The sequence below is a fragment of the Rhinatrema bivittatum genome, chromosome 1 (genome assembly GCF_901001135.1).
Source record: "Rhinatrema bivittatum chromosome 1, aRhiBiv1.1, whole genome shotgun sequence".
Taxonomy (NCBI): Eukaryota; Metazoa; Chordata; class Amphibia; order Gymnophiona; family Rhinatrematidae; genus Rhinatrema; species Rhinatrema bivittatum.
Window position 1 is genome coordinate 413669963 of NC_042615.1, and position 15031 is coordinate 413684993.

General features: G+C 42.2%; 1 protein-coding gene across 1 annotated transcript in view; it reads left to right on the forward strand.

Moving 5' to 3' along the window:
- The window catches only part of CPLX1 (complexin 1), a 244869-nt gene that overhangs the window by 135230 nt on the left and 94608 nt on the right, over positions 1-15031 (forward strand). The gene's annotated exons all lie outside the window — the stretch shown is intronic.

Consider the following 15031-nt stretch of genomic DNA (forward strand, 5'->3'; position numbering starts at 1 on the left):
AACCTTAAAGGCAAATGGTGACATGTGAATTACTTAGCAGCATCTTTGTTGATCGAGACAGAGAGGGGCCAGTGCAAAATTTTTCCTTTGAAGCCTATAGAAGTCCTTCGCACTTATACAAATGTTAAATTACCCTCTGGTTGGCCTAGCTTGATGGTACCCTGTTATAGAGTCCATCAAGCAAGGGTGAGAAAACATAGTAGAAATTTCATCTTTGTGAGACTTTCCTCACTCCAAATAACGTCAAATCTTCACCGAGGTGTACTGTGCTGTTCGTACTTCTCACTCTCCATGAAAAACTGGCCTCTAAACCCTAAACCACCACAACACCTCACCTTGAGCTATTACATGCTCCTCCTATAGGCATATAAATAATTGCACACTGTAAGGGCCTCCCCAGAGGTGCTCTCTCTCTCTCTCACAAATGCAATTCTAAAAATGTATCATTATGGCCATTTCAGGCATATTGCACAGCTTAACACAGGAAAAAAGATGTAGTTAATACCATGTGATAGCATCTGTATTGCCCCTCATTTGCATAAATCCTGCCCAAACTCCTCCCTAATCCTGCCCTTCCCAAAATTTGCATTCGCACTGTGCGCTAGCATTAGACACGTGTTTATTTATTTATTTAAAAATGTTTCTATACCGCTTTTACAAAGTTTAGTCAAAACAGTGTACATAGATATAAATCATAAAATAAAATAACAACGAAAAATTACAAAAATATCATATTAATAAAATAAAATACATTAAGATAAAATGAATATGTTATCAAATCTAATCAAGTCAAACATAGCAAGATCACATTCAAGTGCCATCTTATAACTAATGCCATCTTGTAACTAATGCAGAATGTGGAAAGGAAGGAAAATTGAGAGAATCGGGTAGTTTACAGATGTGTATTAGATGTAAGAACATAAGAACATAAGAAATTGCCATGCTGGGACAGACCAAGGGTCCATCAAGCCCAGCATCCTGTTTCCAACAGAGGCCAAAAACCAGGCCACAAGAACCTGGCAATTACCCAAACACTAAGAAGAATCCATGCTACCGATGCAATTAATAGCAGTGGCTATTCCCTAAGTATAATTGATTAATAGCCATTAATGGACTTCTCCTCCAAGAACTTATGCAAACCTTTTTTGAACCCAGCTACACTAACTGCACTAACTACCTTCTCTGGCAACAAATTCCAGAGCTTTATTGTGCGTTGAGTGAAAAAGAATTTTCTCCGATTAGTCTTAAATGTGTTACTTGCTAACTTCATGGAATGCCCCCTAGTCCTTCTATTATTCGAAAGTGTAAATAACCGAGTCACATCTACTCGTTCAAGACCTCTCATGATCTTAAAGACCTCTATCATATCCCCCCTCAGCCGTCTCTTCTCCAAGCTGAACAGCCCTAACCTCTTCAGCCTTTCCTCATAGGGGAGCTGTTCCATCCCCTTTATCATTTTGGTTGCCCTTCTCTGTACCTTCTCCATCGCAACTATATCTTTTTTGAGATGCGGCGACCAGAATTGTACACAGTATTCAAGGTGCGGTCTCACCATGGAGCGATACAGAGGCATTATGACATTTTCCGTTCTATTAACCATTCCCTTCCTAATAATTCCTAACATTCTATTTGCTTTTTTGACTGCTGCAGCACACTGAGCCGACGATTTTAAAGTATTATCCACTATGATGCCTAGATCTTTTTCCTGGGTGGTAGCTCCTAACATGGAACCTAACATCGTGTAACTTATGCAAGGGTTATTTTTCCCTATATGCAACACCTTGCACTTGTCCACATTAAATTTCATCTGCCATTTGGATGCCCAATCTTCCAGTCTTGCAAGGTCCTCCTGTAATGTATCACAGTCTGCCTGTGATTTAACTACTCTGAATAATTTTGTATCATCCGCAAATTTTATAACCTCACTCGTCGTAGAGTGGTTAATGTTTAATTGGAACAATCCTGAAAGCAATCTGAAACAGATATTTTTTTAGGGATTTCTTAAAGTGTATTGAATTGGATAGTGATCGTAGTGATCATAGTGAATTGAATTGGATAGGGATCGTAGTGATCGTAGTGTTATAGTGTTAATGCCATAACGCATTTTGATGAATGACCCTGTCAGTTCTTTGTGTCTTAGAAGCGTCCTCCCACCCTCTCTCTCATTTGGTATATATATTTTCTTCGCGCTTCTATTGTCGCAGTGGGCAGTTAACCTGAGCCTAAGTTATGTAAATCTTGATATGGTTACCTTGTTATGTGTGCATGGCAAGGTGGGTATGTGTAGCTGGGGGGGCTGCTAAACAATGTGGCAGGTAGTATGTGAGGTTTGCAACCATAATGCTGGTTCTGTCTGTTGGGGGCATGGTTGGGAGAACTAGATGGTAGCATTGTCCACCTGAAGGGGGGACCAGAATACTAGCAGGCTCGAGGCAGCACACCACTGGGGTGTAGCAGCGAGTCATCTTGAGAATGCTAAGGGTAGGTGATTGCGGTATTGTAAATTGTAGTCTTGTTTGGCTTGGGTTTCATGGATGTGTACAATAAACTACAGCATTATTAACACCATTTATGTGTTGCTGTGCATTTGTTAAGGGTGAATGAGAGGAACGCCAGGAGTCCTGCCTACCTATGAAACATACTATTAGAGATGTGAATCGGAACCGGAATCGGTTCTGATTCCAGTTCCGATTCACATCGTGATTTTTTTTTTCGTCCGGCCCAATCGGGTTTTTTTTTATCGGCTGCGCCCGAGCCGATAAACAAAAACCCCACCTCGACCTTTTAAAACTAATCCCTTAGCTTCCCCCACCCCCCCCAAAACCTTTTACAGGTACCTGGTGGTCCAGTGGGGGTCCCGGGAGCAATCTCCCGCTCTCGGGCCGTCGGCTGCCTCTAATAAAAACGGCGCCGATGGCCCTTTGCCCTGTACCATGTGACAGGGTGTCCGTGCCATTGGCCGGCCCCTGTCACATGGTAGGAGCACTGGATGGCCTGCGCCATTTTTAAAGATGGCACCGGCCATCCAGTGCTCCCTCCATGTGACAGGGGCCGGCCAATGGCACGGATACCCTGTCACATGGTAAGGGCAAAGGGCCATCGGCGCCGTTTTGATTAGTGGCAGCCGATGGCCCGAGAGCGGGAGATTGCTCCTGGGACCCCCACTGGACCACCAGGTACCTGTGAAAAGTTTTTGGGAGGTCGGGAGGGTGGGGGAAGCTAAGGGATTAGTTTCAAAGGGTCGGGGTGGGTTTAGGGATTATTTTTGTGTGCCATTTTTCCCGCCCTCCCCCAACACGATAAGAGAACCCCATGAACAATATCGTGGGGTTTTCCTATCGGTTTCGGGGAGCCCCCGATTTCTGATGATTTTGAAAATATTGTACGATATTTTCAATTGTCCGAAATACAATTCACATCCCTACATACTATCATAGTAATTTAAAAAAATCCATTTACTGCCATTAAGTGCACTTAGGGCCAGATTTTAAAAGGTTTACGCTTGTAAATCTCGAGGATATACGCGCGTAACCGGCCTTACACAACCGGGCCTATTTTAAAAAGGCCCGGCGCGCATAAAGCTTCAGGACGCATGTAAGTACCAGGGCTCGCAAGAAGGGGCAGGGCATGGGCGGTCTGGGGGCAGGGCGGGGCAAGGTCAGCTCCTGGCACAGCGGCCATATTTGTCGCTGTGCCAGGGATCGCACGCCAACAGAGGCAGGCGCAAAAGGTAAAACAAAAATGTTGAAGGGGGTTAGAATAGGGCTAGGGGGGAAAGGTTAGGGGAAGGGGTGGGAAGGACAGGTTAGGGGGCAGGGAACGGGGGAAGGCAGCGCGGCTCGGCATGCGCAAGATGCACAATTGTGCACCCCCTTGCGCCCGCCGACCCCTGATTTTATTACTTGCGCGTGCCTGCATGCGCAAGTAATAAAATCGGGTGTACATGTACGCCCGCGCGCAACCTTTTAAAATCTACCCCTTAATGAGCATAAAACCTATTGATAATTCAATAGCATGTATTGTAGCAATTTTGAATTTTCAGATAATTAACACTAATAAGGATAGAAAATCCCCTGCTCTCCATACCTGGAAACTTTTAACTTCCAGTGACCTTGATCAGCAGAAGGAGAGGAAAAAGGATGTTGCCCAGAAGTTCTCTTCTGTCTAGCATGTAGCCATACATGCTCACTCACACATTCTCTCGCTCAAATCACTCACACATGCTCTCGCTCTCTCACATAAGACATATTCTCTCTTACATTGTTGCTTTCCTCAACCTAATCCTTCCTCAGAGGCAACCTTGTTTTCCTGCAGGCAAAAGTAGGCACATTGTTGATCCCTATCTGTAATTTCACCTGCATACAGAGTGAGCAATTTTCAGATAATTTATTTACCTAGGCAAATGGCTTTTTATAATTGTGTTTTACCCGCAGAAGTGGGTGTTTGCATACATTGCTCAACAACATGCATTCCCAAGGGTGAGATTTGGTCAGGGAAAGAACCAATGGGGTAGATTTTCACAAAGCGCGCCTTAGCGTACTTTTGTTGGCGCATCAGGCGCAAACAAAAGTACGCTGGATTTTAGTAGATACGCGCGTAGCCACGCGTATCCGCTAAAATCCTGGATCGGCGCGCGCAAGGCTGCCGATTTCGTGTAGCCGACGCGCGCCGAGCCGCACAGCCTGCCGCCGTTCCCTCCGAGGCCGTTCCGAAATCGGAGCGGCCTCGGAGGGAACTTGCTTTCGCCCTCCCCTCACCTTCCCCACCCTTCCCCTACCTAACCCACCCCCCCGGCCCTATCTAGAACCCCCCCCTTACCTTTGTCGGGGGATTTACACCTCCCGAAGGGAGAAGTAAATCCCCGCGCGCCAGCGGGCCTCTAGCGCGCCGAGACGGGACCTGGGGGCGGTTCCGGAGGGCACGGCCACACCCCCGGACCACCCCGGCCTGAAACCACGCCCCCGGGCCCGCCCCCGAAACGCGCGTCCCGCCCCAAAAACGCCGTGCCGATCGGCCCCGCCCCCGACACGCCCCCCTTGAAAAACCCCGGGACTTACGCGAGTCCCGGGGCTCTGCGCGCACCGGTAGGCCTATGTAAAATAGGCGCACCGGCACGCGAGCAGGGCTCTTAAAATCCGCCCCAATGTGTCGTTTTATATGATAAGATATTAATAACTGAAATGACATGGCTGCACTATTTTGGATTAATAATTACAGCTTTATAGTGGTGTTCTTTCATAACTCAATAAGTAGAGAGTTGCAATAATTGAAAGGATAGAGAGCACACAGGCCTAAATTATTACTGTGAGGTATGCTACTTGTAAATATTGTCATAGTAACTGCTTAGCTTAGTGTAGTAAATGCTGACAGCCAGTACTGTTAGATGAGCCTTAAAAGACGATTTTGAGTCCATGAGAATCCCTAAATTTCTGATTTTAAAAATAACCACGTGTCATACCTGCCAGAGGATGTGGTGAAAGCATTTAGTGTATCTGGGTTTATAAAAGGTTTGAATAAGTTCCTGGAGAAAAAGTCCATAAACTGTTATTAACCAAGTAGACTTGGGGAAAGCCATTGCTTATCTCTGTGCGATAGCAGCATGGGATCTATTTACTGCTTTGGATCCTGCCAGGTACTTGTGAAACTGGATTGGCCACTGTTGAAAACAGGATACTGGGCTTGACTGAACCTTGGTCTGGCCCAGTATGGCAAATCTTATTTTCTTTTTGTTCAATTGTAGTATTAAATTCAAGTCTACAGTAGATCTACTTAGAGTGCCTCTTAACTAATTGAGGTTAAGCCCCAATTTATTCAGTCTCAGCCGGGCACTTATGGCCTGGAGACAGTTATTCAGGTTATCAATTACCCTTATCAGAAGTGTGCATAAAAAAGTGGTGAAGTCCAAAACTGTGAAGCACTTCAAAGGGGCGTGGGATAAACACTGTGGATCCATCAGGTCTAGAGGACGCGTATAAAGAGCAGGCAGCAAAACACTGCACGGAGCGGCAGTAGCCACAGAGGCATTCACGGAGCGGGATGCCAGTGGCCAGCGGTTGGTGTTCCACCTTCACGGAGCGGAAGGATGGAGGGCTGCCATCTCCCAATTAAAAAAAACAAACAAAAAAAAACCAGGGATGGGTTCATGGGCTATAGGTATTACCAATTATTAGGCTTATTCAATTACCAATTATTAGACTTTTCAATATTTGATAGTTAATGTGACTTTCAAGGCATACTTCACTTTCAATGCATATCCAGCATAGCTCCCTGCTTCAACGGCAGGGGAGAAGAAAAATTAATACTTCACGCATATCTCTGCTTCAATGGCTGCCGCTTACCCAACTAATCAAACTTAACATTTCACTTGGAAGCAGCTCCATCACTGCTCTCTACATTAATAGTGGGGGTGAAAGGGAAATAGAACCTAAGGTTACTAAGAGCCAAGAGAAACAGATAAGTATGAGAAAAAAGAAGTGTGAAGCTTGCTGGGCAGACTGGATGGACCGATTGGTCTTTTTCTGCCATCATTTCTATGTTTCTATTTCAATTGGGTTTTTTAATATTTTATCATTTTTTCTCTTTATTTGTTGTTTTATTTCATTTTATTTAGTTGAAATTAAAAAAAAACAAGTAACACATTTTTTAAAACAAGCAAACAATAATTTAAAAAAATATATCAAGTCTGGCCCATATGCAAAACAAAAACACAATCTCCAGGGCCCTTTCTGATCCCTTGCACCCAGACCTCCCCCACCCTTTCCACTTACCCTATCTCTGTGCCTTCTTTCAATGTAAAGGAGATTCTGGAATGAGGGGATCATAGGAAGAACATGAAAGGAGATAGACTCAAGAGTAATCTATGGAAATATTTCTTTAGAGAATGGTGAATGCATGGGTTGAGTGAAGGGGATATCTGAAGAAGTGGTACTGATTGTAGAGCTAAGCAGTTGTGTAGATGGGCAGACTAGATAGGCCATATGGTTCTTTTCTGACATTATGTTTCTATGACAACAAATCTGTGGAAAATGAGCTCATTTGTTATACATGAAGAGAGATTGAATCTGATTTTCTTGTGGGTTACAGCCATTAAAGATCTTAGACATTTTCCTCCATCTGTGCATTGAGTTAATATCATAAGAAAATAACTGGTTTTAAATGTCCAAACTATACTACTAGAGATTTTGTTTATATATATATATATCTCAAAGGCTTGTGTCAGTCGGTCAGTCAGTCTGTGAATCCCTGTGTCTTACAGTCCCATGCATAGGGACAAGCAGGCATAGGCACACACATATATAGGCACGCAGAAGCGCGCACCTGAGTGCATGCAAGCTCACACTAGCATGCAGAAGCTCATACAAGCTTGCAGAAGCATGCATACAAGCTCACACAGGTGCACCCAAGAGCATTCATAAGCTTGTACAAGCATGCAAAACTCATATGTATACATGCATGCAAGCTCGCACAAGGAATCATGCAAGCTTGTATAAGTGCACGTGCAAGCATGCAGAAAAATGCGCAAACACAAAGAAGTGCCTACAAGCTCACGTATTCATCCCCAGGCTCTCATATGTGCATACACTGGCTTGCACACTCATATGAACACGCACAAGTATGCACATATGTGCGCGCGCACACACATACACACAGGCAAAACCGATGACAGGCACTTTTCTCTAGTAATATATATTTATGTATGAGATATAAGATGCATAGCATTTATTAAATGGGTTTGTATGTTGCATTTCATGTCCAAGTTCCCAGCATGTTTAAGACAATGTGAATCCAAGCTGTGGTACCTTCTTGTGCAGTTAGGTACACATTTCTATTTCCTAAGGTACTACAATTTATCATTTTGCTTACTCAAGTACATTTTCCTGAATAATTCACCTTTATAAAAAATTATTAGGGGCGAGTGCGGCTTTGCCGGCTTACCCGGACGCAGACGGACCACGACGGAATTCCCAGAGGAAAGTTACTTATATTTTACCAGCAGCCATCGGGAATTGGTTGGAATCTATATTGTGTCCCAAAGATCTGGATTTGAGGTACTGTTCTTCAAATTTTTCCTTTAAATATACCTGGTTGAGCTCCTTTGGTAATGCCACATACCAAAAGGAAAGGAAAACTAATTACTTCTACCCCAGTAATTAGTTTAAACCAACCAAGTATTCAAGATCTTTTTGGGAGATCCAATATATTGTCACCAGAAGGCGGGGTCGTTGGAGTTGAAGTCCAGGAGCAGGGACTAGACACCCTGACCCACGAGATATCTTTGAGCCCTGGTGCCCCATCGACACCAGATCCACCTACGAGAAGAGAAGGAGGAGAATTAAAATTTGATGATTCCCAGATCCTGAGCTTGAACATCTTACCACCTGATGAACAAGGAGTGTTAAGTAATTTGAATCACTCACCCATAGCCTCTGGGTCTCAGTTCTTAAAAAATCAGAAAGAGGACTTGAATACCGTGGTGGTATCTAAGGAGAAGGGAACGGAGGGAGTTCGGGGGGAAGAAATGGCTGGGATACCTGTTGTTACATTTAAAACATTTTCATTAGAAGAGATAGGGAACATGATTATCTCTATGCAGAAATCAATTAGTGACTTAGCTACAATGGTACAAGAGGGATTGAGTGTTAATAAGACTCTGCAAACAAAAGTAGAGAAGGTAGAAAATTCAGTGAATAGTCTGAGTATAAAAACTGAAGAGATGGAGAAAATACAATTAAATTTGATTAAATCAGAGAAGATTCATATAGAAAAATTGGAACAAATTGAAAATCAGATTAGAAGAAGTAATTTAAGAGTTCTAAACTTTCCTATAACACATTTACTCTCGCCCCGAGAATTGTTTAAAAGTTATTTAATTAATATATTGAAATACACTGAAATAACTTTGCCAGTGATATCCAGAATATACTATGTCACTCAAGCTAAAAGTAATTATGGTTTAGGAAAACAGAACCAGGAAGAGGTGAAAGAGGATATAAATTTATCAGAACTCTTGGAGAAGTCTTCAGATACTGAAATAAAATCAAGAGCTACATTAGTTGTCCAATTTGCAGACATTTCACAAAGAGATATAATTCTTAGATTATATTTTAAACATCAGAGTTTAAATTTTCATGGTTATCCTATTAGGATTTTTCCCGATGTGTCCTTAAATACTCAATTAAGAAGAAAAGATTTTCTAGTATTAAGGGAACAAGTTACACAGCGGGGAGCTAAGTTTATTTTATGTTTCCCTTGTAGATGTATTGTTCTCTATCAAAACCTTCTTTCAATCTATCAAAACAATAGATATATTTTTAATCAGGTTGACCAGCTACGAGCTTCCCTGGACTCCTAGTCCTATAGTATCTTCTAGTATAATATGGGGGATTAAGAAAGATATGGATCAGACACATTATCTTTGAGATTTTTCTTTGGTATAGCCTGCTCAAATTTCTGTCCACCAGTTTCTGCAATTACTAGTGAATTATTTTTTCTAGAATGCACAGAATGTAAACTATGTTTTTGTTTAAATTTAAATGTAAGTTTCTATACACAAGTTAAGTATATAAAACTGTGTATTTCTTTTGTAAAATGGAAAGATTAATAAAAATTATATATTAAAAAAAAATTATTAGTATTAGTATAAAATACACCACTATTTTTTATTATTATGGTTTGCTATGTTTATATGTTAACATGGACATGTAGTAGTTGAAATTTTTAAATCTATTTTATTTGATTTCTTGAGTTTATTAATTATATCAGTTACATTTTTATGCATTTTCAAAGGCATTCGCTTTGAAACTGTCCCATAGTCTTATAATTGGTAGGACAATTCTGAAAACCTGCACACAGTTTGCAGACCCAAAAGTACTATGTATCCAAAGGCTTGCAAGCAAAAATGTTCAAGGGGAAACTGTCCACAGTTTCCCTTTGAAAAGTCAGGCAGTGTGCACACTACATACCTGAAAATACATGAAGAGATTGGAAAATGCAATTGCAGCATGTACTTTCTCTCCTCAACCTAAATCTGCCTGCTTTTTATGTGGAAGGTGGAGGGGGAAGTTTCCAAAATAAATCTATTCATGGAAAAACACATATTTATCCACAAAAATATGTTGAATATTATCCCCTTAATAAGGGGACATCACTCATGCATGATGTTTTTACTTTCCAAGATATACTGGTGTTGTCTATTTATTTATTAAAATATTTTATTATCCACCTATAGCAGAAAAAATGTTCTAAGCAAAGTACAATGCACACAAAATAAAACTATAGATCACAAATTAAAATACAAAATACAAAAATAATGATAAAACATAACAAAATTAAAATAAAATATCAATGACTAACTATTCAAATAAAACAAGATTTTAACAGCAGAAACTGAATGCCTAGTAGAAAAGAAAAGCCTTAAGAAGCTTTCTAAATGTTAATATAACATCCATTTTCCACAATGCTTCTTCAAGAATATTCCAAGACACAGGAGCAACCAGGGAAAAAGACCAATTTCTGGTAATGGTCAAACAGGCAATCCTAAGTGAAGGGTTCTTCAATAGCATACGATCAGAGGACCGTAACTCTACTTGGCACATAGCAATGGAATAGATGCTTAAGATACTGCAGACCACTACCTTTTAATACCTTAAAGGTTAGCATTAAAAGCTTAAATTTTACCCACTATTTAATTGGCAACCAGTGTAATTGAATCAAAGATGAGATTATGTGGTCATAACCAGGGGTGGATTACAGGAAAATATCATCCCGGGGGATTTTTTCAAAAATGGCCCACAGGCTAAGTGACTCCTGTATGTTCTTTCTATACAGCATATGCTCCCCAAACCCTTGAGAGGTGCATCATATGTCCTGGAGCCTGGCAGCCATAGGTCAAAAGATCTCCAACAAAAATGTCACAATTTTCCTAAATAACTTAGTAGATTATCCCTTAGACCAGGGGTGAGCAAACAGAGCTACAATCCCCCTTCTATTCACTCATGCAATTGGCTGGGCCCCCCCACAAGTTATATATATATATATATATATATTTCTTCTGGATTCCTGACCTGGTGGTGAAATGTATTCCCAAACAATCAGGTAATGAGACAACCACACTGCCAGCCAGTGTTAGATATAGACACAAATGCTCAGAAACACAGATTTTCAGATTGAGGAAACTTTATTGTGTGCATATCTCTGGTTCTCACTCAGACACAGAGATACATACACACACACACACACACTCTTTCTCAGATAGTCACATGCAAGCACCTCTTGTGTCAGAGAGAGAGAGATAATGTGTATGGATATGTGTCTCTCTCTGTCTGATATATCCATGCATTCACATTCTCAGACACACATATTCTGCTGATGTAATGCTGCTTATGTGCTCACATGTGAGTGACCCAGCTCATCATTATGTAAAGTTCTTGCTTGCTGCCATGCTTTTTCTGGCCTGCAGCAGCCCCCTCCCTTTCCCATTCCTCTGCATTGCACTCTCCAGGAGACTCACTGGTTGTTCCAGAGCCCTTCTCAGGGGCCGATGCAATATTTGCATGTAATGAGTGCTATTAGCTAGATCAGTGGTTCTCAACCTTTTTTCGGCCGGGACGCACCTGACAGATGGTTCTCACATGCATGACACACTGAACATGTGACTGTCACAGGGCTAAATGTAAATATATATTCTGCATCCTCAGGAACCCCCTTGACCCCCAACAATGGGTGCAGAGCAGAACTAGGGCATTACCCATACAACTCACCATACAAAAAAAGATATTCTGGTTCTGATGACATCTCAGTAAAAGCAAAACAAACTCTCTTTACTGGCAGGCACAATACCCCTTCTTATGAAAAGGCAGTAATTTACCACTACAAATATTTAACCAGGCCCTAAACACTAATACACCTCCTATTAGGAAAACAGAGCAAGCTAAGCTGCTATAGATAGATACCCACTTAGAAATCATTGTAAAACTATACTAATAAATGTTACGAAACAGCTGAACAGAATAGCATCCAACAATTAAAAACTCATAAAAATTATAAATAATTGTCAAAATATCAATAAAATATTTCAAACAGCAGACCCATCACATAATACCCAATAATTAAAATGGCAGTCAATCAAGAAAAATAAACGTAAAAAGCCGCCTTTACTTACCCTCTCCAGCAACTCTCCTACTCCTTTCCCTTGCAGGCCAATAGCACTCACCAGAAGCAGCAGTGGCTGCTGAAGCTCTGTCCTCACAGTCCTCTTCCTTAGGGCCCACAACCAGTCACAACTAGTCTCTGTCTCACATAGACCAGTATCTCCCTAACTAGTATCTCTTCCTCACACACACCAGTCACCTCTCTGACCAGTCTCTGTCTCTCCCACACAGACACCAGTCACCTCGCTGACCATTCTCTGTCTCTCTCTCACACACACACACACACACACCAGTCATCTTCCTGACCAGTCTCTCTCTCTCTCACAGAAACACATCTTCCTGACCAGTCTCTCTCTCAATCACACACATGCTCTGTCACTTACATACAAGCTCTCAATCACACACAAATGCTCTTGCTCCCATTCTACCACAACCCACAAAGCTGCCACTCATGCACCCAGGCACCCATTCTACCACACACACGAAGCTGCCACTTACCACCCAGGCACCCATTCTACCACACACACACAAAGATACCACTCATGCACCCAGGCATCCATTCTATCACACAAACACACACAGCTGCCACTCATGCACCCATTGTACCACACACACACAAGCTCTCACTCATGCACCCATTGTACCACACACACACAGAAAGCTACCACTCACGCACCCAGGCACCCATTCTACCACACACACACACATACACACACAAAGCTGCCACTCATGCACCCAGGCACCCATTCTAACACACACACACACACACAAGCTCACATGGAGCCTATTCTCATTGTTTGGCCCAATAAGCCTGGCCTCCGCTTACCAGCCACCACTGGCCTGAACTCCGGCGGTGTGCAGGATCTCTCTGCTCTTTGGCCCTGCCAACCTGGCCTCCGGCGGCGGTGCACAGGTCTCTCCACTCTTCAGCCGCCGGCGGTGGCACGCAGTGTCTCTTCATTCGTCGGCCCCATTGGCCTGGCCGCCAGTGGTGGTGCGCAGCATCTCTCCATTCTTCAGCCCCATTGGCCTGGCATCTGGCGGTGGCACGCAGTGTCTCTCCATTCTTTGGCCCCACCGGCTTGGCCTCCAGTGGTGGCGCGCAGCGTCTCTCCATTCTTTGGCCCCACCAGCCTGGCCTCCGGCGGCAGTGCACAGATCTCTCCACTCTTCAGCCCCGCCCCTGGGGAAAAGGGAAGCACAAGCGGGTCAGTGGGACACTGGGAGCCTCAACACACCTGCTGGTGCTTGGCGACACACTGGTGTGTAGTGACACACCAGTTGAGAACCGTTGCTCTAGGATGCATACCATCTGGTCCAGGTGATTTGCTACTCTTTAGTTTGTCAATCTGGCCTACTACATCTTCCAGATTCACAGTGATTTGTTTCAGTTCATCTGACTCATCACCCTTGAAAACCATCTCTGGAACTGGTATCTCCCCAACATCCTCATTAGTAAACACGGAAGCAAAGAATTAATTTAGTCTTTCTGCAATGGCCTTACTTCCCTAAGAGCCCCTTTAACCCCTCAGTCATCTAATGGTCCAACTGACTAACTCACAGGTTTCTTGCTTCAGATATATTTAAAAATGTTTTATTATGAGTTTTTGCCTTTACGGTCAACTTCATTTCAAATTCTTTCTTCACCTGTCTTATCGATGTTTTACACTTAACTTGACAATGCTTATGCTTTATCCTATTTACTTCAGATGGATTCTTCTCCCAATTTTTGAAGGATGTTTTTTTGGCTAAAATAGCCTCTTTCACCTCACCTTTTAACCATGCTGGTAATCGTTTTCCCTTCCTTCCACCTTTCTTAGTGTGTGGAATACATATGGACTGCGCCTCTAGGATTGTATTTTTAAACAATGTCCATGCCTGTCGAACACTTTTAACCTTTGCAGCTGCACCTTTCAGTTTTTTTCTAACTATTTTCCTCATTTTATCAAAGTTTCCCTTTTGAAAACTGGTGCAAGGGTATTTTTAGGAGGGGGTGGTCTGTCCATTATTTGCTTTTATTGCTCCGATGAGGCCTCCTTTCCCTTAGGGTAACCTGCATGGAGCAGCGGTTAGACACCTTGCTGGCAGACTGGATGGACCACTTTGGTCTTTATCTGCTGTCATTTACTAATGTTATATTAGGCACCTTAATACAGCCTTGCACCTGGTCCCTGGCCCTGCTCCTGCCCTCCCCCCCCCAAATTAAAAATTATGCATTTGTAACAGATTTTACATAAAAAGGACATTCACAGTGCAGTCTTCTGAGGTAAAAATATCACGAATATATTATATTTATATGCATTGCTGCGGTGCCAACCAGAAAACCCCCAATAAAGCAAAGGAGACAAGTAGGACTCATATGGCATTACAATTATTATCATGTTTGTAGGGTGTGGGCTTGATCCTCAGAAAGACATGACTAAACAGAATTACAATTACAATAGACTATAGTAAGCCTTCCATACCAAAACAGCACTAACTGCCCGCACTCAAACTGTATCAAACTTACCCATGAAAAGGCAACATTACAAATATTACAACACACCCTAAAACACCAATATATCTCCTATTTTGAAAACAGAACAAGCCAAGCTGCTATAGATCCCTAGACAGAAACTGCATTGTACCAAAATACCTCACCTCAGTCACAAATAAGAAAGCAGACAGACCCTCACCAAATACAGAATACAGTGACCATAAAGTACAAATACAAATATGTAGACAAAAACTGAACTGGAAACCACAAGAAGTCAACCCCTGCATGTAGTGCAACAATGGAAAAACACCATTCCTTATAAAATATCAAATAATATCAAGAAATATAAAACATAAAATCAATAAGAAAATTATTCTAATATAAAGAATAGTTTAAAACAGCTGAC